Below are 6613 nucleotides of genomic sequence, written 5' to 3'. Positions count from 1 at the left end.
GGATGGATGGATGGATGGATGGATGGATGGATGGATGGATGGATGGACGTAATACTATTGTCCTATAAGAAATGATGAGCAGGAGGATTTCAGAAAAACCTGGAAAGACTTTCATGAACTGAAGCTGAGTGAAGTGAGCAGAACTAGGAGAACGTTGTACACAGTAACAGAAACATTGTATGATGACCAATTTTGATAGATTTAGCTCCTCTCAGCAATGCAATGATCTAAGACAATTCTGAAAGACTCATGATAAAAAATGCCATCCACATCCAGAGAAAGAACTGATGGAATCTGAATACAGAACAAAGCATACTATTTTCAATTTCATTTTTTCTTTTCCCCACCCCCTTTATCCTGTTCCTTCTCTGGCAACATGACTAATGTGGAAATATGTTTAATATGATTGTACATGTATAATCTATATCACTTTGGGGAGGTGGGGTGTGAGGGAGGGAGGTTGAAAAAATCTGGAACTCAAAATCTTATAAAGGTGAATGTTAAAACTATCTTTACATATAATTGGAAAAAATAAAATACTATTTACATAAAAAAGAAAGTGTTTACCAAGTTGTTGTTGTTGTTGAGGTATTTCAGTCATGTCCTACTCTCTGTGACCCCATCTGGTATTTTCTTGGCAAAGATACTGGAATGGCTTGCTATTTCCTTCTCCAACTCATTTTACAGGTGAGGAAACTGAAGCCAACAGGGTTAAGTGAATTGCCCAAGGTCACAAAGCTAGTAAATGTCTGAGGCTAGATTTGAACTCAGGTCTTCCTGACAGCAAGTCAGGGGCTCTATGGACTGTGCTACATAACCAGGGCAAAAGCCATATCCTGATCACATGATTACTGATTACATTGAACTTTGGATATAAATATGCCCAAAAAAGAATAGAGAGTAGGGGTGGCCAGGTGGCTCAGCAAGTAAGAGCACCGGCTCCAGTGTCAGGATGACCTGGGGTTCAAATCCAGGCTCAGATACTTAGCACCACACCCAGAAATAACTGACCATGTAACCTTGAGCAAGTTACTTAACCCCAATTGCTTAAAATAAAAAGAATAGAGAAGCTCTCTGAAGGCATTATCAAAGTCATAGCTATCATTGACCTTGTGGCAAAAAGACATTCTGGTCTAGCCCTTCAGTGTTCTAATTTATTCTACATACATTTTGTCTGTACATAGTTATTTGCATGTTGTTTCTCCCAATATTCTGTGAATTCTTGAGAGCAGAGACTGATGGGTTTTTTGTCTTTCTTTGGATCCTCAGTACTTAGCACATTGCCTGGCACATAGTAGGCACTTGTTGTTTGTCCTTTGTTTCAAAAAAGCCGAAATTAACTCACAAGGGAATATCTCAACTTGCTCGTGAATTGGATTTAAGTGAGGCAGAGTTGCACAAAGCTGTCAGCCTCACTCTCCCTTCCAGAGTCATCAAAGTTCAGTGGTGAGACAAGTCAAGTTGATAGGTTGGGATGCAGTGGATGATGTTGGCAGTTCAGGTCCGACCAAGCTCTAAGCACTCCACAGAGCTTACTTCAGCCACCTTCATGACCATTGGAACAGGTTGTTCTCACCTGCCCATTCCATCAGGGAAGTCTTCATGTGCTTAGGACTGATATCCTTTTACTTCACCAATGAGTCCGAGGCCTATCTGTTACCTCTGACCTGGTTTAACCCATCTGCCAAGATGGTTTTACCAGGGCATGGTCATAGCCCATGATATAACTTCTTGGAGCCACAGGTGAGAGTTGGGTGGCAGGTGGGCCCTAAAAGTAGATAAGCAGCCCTGAAAAACCTTTCACCAAGAAATGCTAATCCTCCCTGTACACCCCATCTACCCCCAATAGGCATTTCACAATTGACTGAGTACTGACAGCAATAGCTAGTTCCTTAATTTCACAGTAAAATTGCCATGTCTCCCTAATAATAGCAATACAATTTCCTGCAGAGCTTCAGGTCAACACTCAAAGGAGTCTACCTCCCCCTCATACCAATATAATTACTAAAGAAATGGAAGTCAGACTCCATGGGGACTATAGTTCCAGTCCAGCTGAGGGGAAGTAGTAGTACAATCATGGTCTTCTATCCCAGTTTGGCTGGTTTAAGTGACAAAAAGGAAAAAGGGGGATCAGGAGAAGGAGGATTGTAGCACAGATGCTAGAACCTATATGCTATATTCTACAATCTGTTCAGAACCACTGCTTTCAAATTTCTGCTGAATTGACCTTTACCCATATAGAGTCAGACAAATCTGACAACATAGTAAGGAGAGGGAACATTCAGTTAGAGTAGACTGTAAACTAAGTAACAAGGAATTAAAATAAGCAAGCATTCCATCATCTATTTCTTAAAACTATCACCTCCCATGCCTCCAGTCCCAGGGGGTAATAGCCTGCTTGCATTCACCTCCTGCAAGCTGCCTTATCAGCACAATGCAGTAAGCCAGGGAACAGGAAAAGGGTGTTAGTGACTCACCTAGGGCACGAATAGTGAATTCTTGGTGCTTGATAGGGTATTATCTCCAGGTATAGGTAATAGGCAGGAATGGGCAAGAGCATCATAGGATGACCTTCCTAAGAACAAGGAAATCCATTTATTTTAAAGTTTGGGGAACATGTGGCATCAGGAAAGCTTAGGTTCCAAGAAGTGGTAAAGTGATATAATTTCAGGTATGATCCTAATGCATGATATTTTCAGCTTATAACCTATTACTCCCATTTAATATTTTAATGGCACTTTATTAGTATACTTATTTCTACCATTTTAATTAGTAATAATACTATAATAGTAGGTCAAGCATTTATTAAGCACCTATTTGTGTCAGTCAATAAGCATTTATTAAGAGGTTACTTTCTAAGCACTGGAGATACAAATAACTGTGGGCCCACAAGCCAAACACAGTGCAAATGGAAGTTAATCTTCGAGGGAAGGGAGGGGGGGGTGGGGGGGCAGTAGAGAGAAAGGTCTCCTATAGAAAGTAGAAGCTGAGTCTTAAAGGAATCCTGAGAAGCAAGGCAGTAGAGGAGGCAGAGCATGTCAGGTGTAAGGGAAAGTCAGTGCAAATGTATAGAGTTGGAAAATGTAGTGTCCTGCATTAGGAACATAAAGTAGGTCAATATAGTTAAATCAGAATATAGTGTAGAGAGGGAAGCAAATGTAAGGGTAAGAGGACTGGAAAGGTAGGAAGGAAGGAAAACATTACAAAGAGCTTTAAATGACAAGGATGAGTTTATATTTGATTCTGGAGACAACAGGGAGCCACTGGATTTTATAGATTAGCGGGGTGGCATGGGCAGACCTGTGCTTTAGCAAGATCCCTTCTGCACTTAAGAGCATGATGAATTGGAGTAGGGAGAGATTGAGGCAGGGAGACCAAGCAGAAGACTATTGAAATAGCCCAGGTGTTGTGTGGTGAGAGCCTCTACAAGGGTGATGACTAGAGAGAAAGGGCCACAGAGAAAAGATGTTTTAAAGGTTAAAATAGCAAGATTTGACAACAAAATGAATATATGAGTACAAATGAGAAGAGGATGATGTTGAGGCTGCAAGTTTCGGTAACTGCAAGGATGGAGTTATTTTGGACAGTAATAGGCAAGTTGGGAATATAGAAGTATTTAGGGAAAAGATAAGGGGTTCTCTTTTGGATATGAGATTGAACTAAACTTTTGGTGATACAGAGACAAAAGAAAAACAGGTCTTGTCCTCCAGGAACTTACATTCTAACTGGAGAGATGACATATACATATATAATCATAGAACATATTAAAAAATATGAGCTAATTTTTGGAAGGAGAGACCTAGCCGATTGTGAATCAAGAAAGGATTCATGTTGGATGTGGGCACCTAAGCTGAATTGACCCTTACCCTTATAGAGTCACACAAATTGGACAACATAGTAAGGAGAAGGGGCATTCATTTAGAGTAGATTGCAATCTAATTAACAAGGAATTAAAATAAGCAAGCATTCCATCATCCATTTCTTACTCACCTTCCATGCCTCCAGTCCCAGAGGGTAATAAGCTGCTTATATCTACCTCCTCCAAGCTGCCATATCAGCACAATGCAGTAAAGCCAGAGAACAGGAAAAAGGTGTTAGTGACTCACCTAGGGCATGTTAGTAAGTTCTTGGTGCTTGAGAGGACAGGAAACCAGGGACTCAGAGGCAGAAGTGAGGGAGGAAATGAGAAAAGTGGAGAAAGGTAGAAAGCTGAAGAGGGAGAGGTGTGTTAAGGAAAGAGGAGAGGAGTAGAGGAGAAAAAAAGGGGAGGGTGGAGAAGAGAGGAAAGGGGAAAGGAGGAATAAAGACACTTGGAGAAGGAAAAAAGGAGAGGAAAAAATTCAATTCAACTCAATTCATTTATTAAACAAATATGGAGTTGAACTTTGATGCCTTTTTTTTTTTTTTTAAGATTAGGTCTCCTTATGTCGTCCGGGCTCAAAGGGGAGGAGCCATTGACCACCCCAGGTGCATTACTAATTGGTTCAAGAGCCTTGACCTGCTCAGTTTCTGACTTGAGCGTGTTCTCCCCTCTTTAGGCAGGCTGGTGGGCTTCACTCCCAACAGTTTACCATATTAATGTTAAACTTATTGCGGATACCCAATTATCTTAGCCCGCCATTGGGTAGAACTTCAGTGTTCAAGAGATCTGCCAGCCTCAGTTTCTCCTACAGCAGCAGAGGGTTTTGATTACCAATCTTGAGCTCTGATTCTGAAGAGAAAGAGGTAATAGACTAGATGCTAAGTACTACAGATAGAAAGATTAAAGTAAAAGTCTTGCCCTCAAAATTACAATTCTAGCAAAGTACCCAGCAGTAGCAGATGGATAATGAAAGCTTGTTGAATTGAAATTTTCCTTGAATTCTGGTGGGGAAGGGTATAATATGTATACAGATAAGTAAATACAAGATCATTTGAAGAAAGTGAGCGTTAGTGAGAAAGGAAGGAAACATGCATTGATCAAGTACGTACCATGTGTCAGGCACTGTGCTAAGTGCTTTACACATAATATAATTAGGTCCCCACAATAATCCTATAAAGTAGGTGCTTTTATTATCCTCATTTTACAGTTGAGGAAATTGAGATAGAGGATAAGTAACTTGCCCAAGGTCACAGAGCTACTAAATGTCTGAGCCTAGATCTGTCAGCAATCTGCCATAGGCCTCCTTAAAGGAGGTGGTACCAGCACTAAACCTTGAGGGAAGTTAAGGATTCTAAGAGGAGGGTAAAGAGGGAAGGTATTCCAAGAATGGGAAACAGCCTATTCAAGGCATGGAGGTAGAAGATGGGGTGCTGAGTTCAGGGAAATAAGTAGGTTAGTTTGACTAGAATGTAGAATCCATGCAGAAGAAAAACGAAAAATAAGACTGGAAAGGTGGGGTATGAGGTGCTTTAAATGTCAAGCTGAGGAACTCATTTTAAAGGCAATAGGGAGCCACTGCAGATTCTTGGGTAGGTTAGTGACATGATCAGTCCCGTGATTTCAGAAGATTGGTTTGGCAGCTATGTGGAGAGTAGATTGGAGAAAGGTAAGAGTGGATGTAGGGAGACCAATTAAGTTATTGGAAAAGTCTAGGTGGAATGTGATGAGGACCTGAATTAGGATGTGGTCCTATGCATGAAGATGGTCATGAGAGATAATGTAGAGTAGAATCAACTAGATTTGGCAACTGATTGGATATAGGGGATGAGAGAGAGGGAAGAAGAGTTAGGGATGAATTTGAAGTAGCAAAATTGAGTGATTAGAAGAATGGTGGTATTCTCATCAAAAATGAGGAAGTTTAGAAGAGATGTAGGTACAAGGGAGAAGTTAATATGGTCCTTTTTAAGTGTGTTGAACTTAAGACACTTATGGGACATCTTTTTGAGATATCTTGCAGGCAAATCAGTGAGGAAGGACTGGAGCTCAAAAAGAAATTAGGGCTCCATCTATAGATTTGAAAATCAAATGCATTGTGATGAAAACTGAATTGATGGGAACTGTTGGGAAGGCCCAGGACAGCATCTAGAGGGACACCTATGGTTAGGGGGCCAGTCATGGAAGATGCTATATCATGAGAGGATGAAACAAAGAATGGTTAGACGAAAAGGAGAACCAGGAAAGATCTGTGACATAAAAGTTGAGGGAGTAGACAGTGTTCAAAATCATGAAGTGGCTGGCAGTGTAAAAAAACAAACCAAATCCAAATAAGCAAACTGCAGAGAGGTCAAGAAGAACTAGAATGATAAACAGACATTTGACCTTGGAAAGAGCAGTTTCTATGTGGTGGTGGGGTTGGAAGCCAAATTGCTAGAGGTTGAGAAAAAGAGTGGGAAGAAGGTGGTGGAGGCAATCAGCTATTTCTAGTTTAGCTATGAAAGAGAGGAGAGATATAGATAGCTTGAAGTGAAGGTTTTCTTTTTTCTTTCCCTTCCTTTCTTTTTCCTTTCCTTTCCTTTTTTTTCTTCCTTCCTTCCTTCTTTCTTTCTTTCTTTCTTTCTTTCTCTCTCTTTCCTTTTTTCCTTCTTTCTTTTTCTTTCTTTCTTTCTTTCTTTCTTTTCTTTCTTTCTTTCTTTCTCCCTTTCTCTCTTTCTTTCTTTCTTTCTTTCTTTCTTTCTTTCTTTCTTTCTTTCT

At 40.4% G+C, this 6613-nt stretch overlaps 1 protein-coding gene and 1 long non-coding RNA gene across 2 annotated transcripts in view; one reads left to right on the top strand and one right to left on the bottom strand.

The window, feature by feature from the left end:
* Positions 1–6613, top strand: part of CNOT6 (CCR4-NOT transcription complex subunit 6) — an 83311-nt gene that overhangs the window by 25997 nt on the left and 50701 nt on the right. The gene's annotated exons all lie outside the window — the stretch shown is intronic.
* Positions 571–4071, bottom strand: LOC138153596 (uncharacterized). The gene is made up of 3 exons (XR_011166413.1): positions 3991–4071; positions 2478–2575; positions 571–1768 (listed from the first exon to the last, which is right to left on the bottom strand). It is a non-coding gene; the product is annotated as an uncharacterized lncRNA (long non-coding RNA).

The sequence above is a fragment of the Petaurus breviceps genome, unplaced genomic scaffold, assembly GCF_028583685.1.
Source record: "Petaurus breviceps papuanus isolate PSGF00001 unplaced genomic scaffold, PetGlider_PUasm1.0 90994, whole genome shotgun sequence".
NCBI lineage: Eukaryota > Metazoa > Chordata > Mammalia > Diprotodontia > Petauridae > Petaurus > Petaurus breviceps.
The sequence above is the reverse complement of the archived record's forward strand: the minus strand, read 5'-3'. Positions and strand labels throughout refer to the sequence as shown.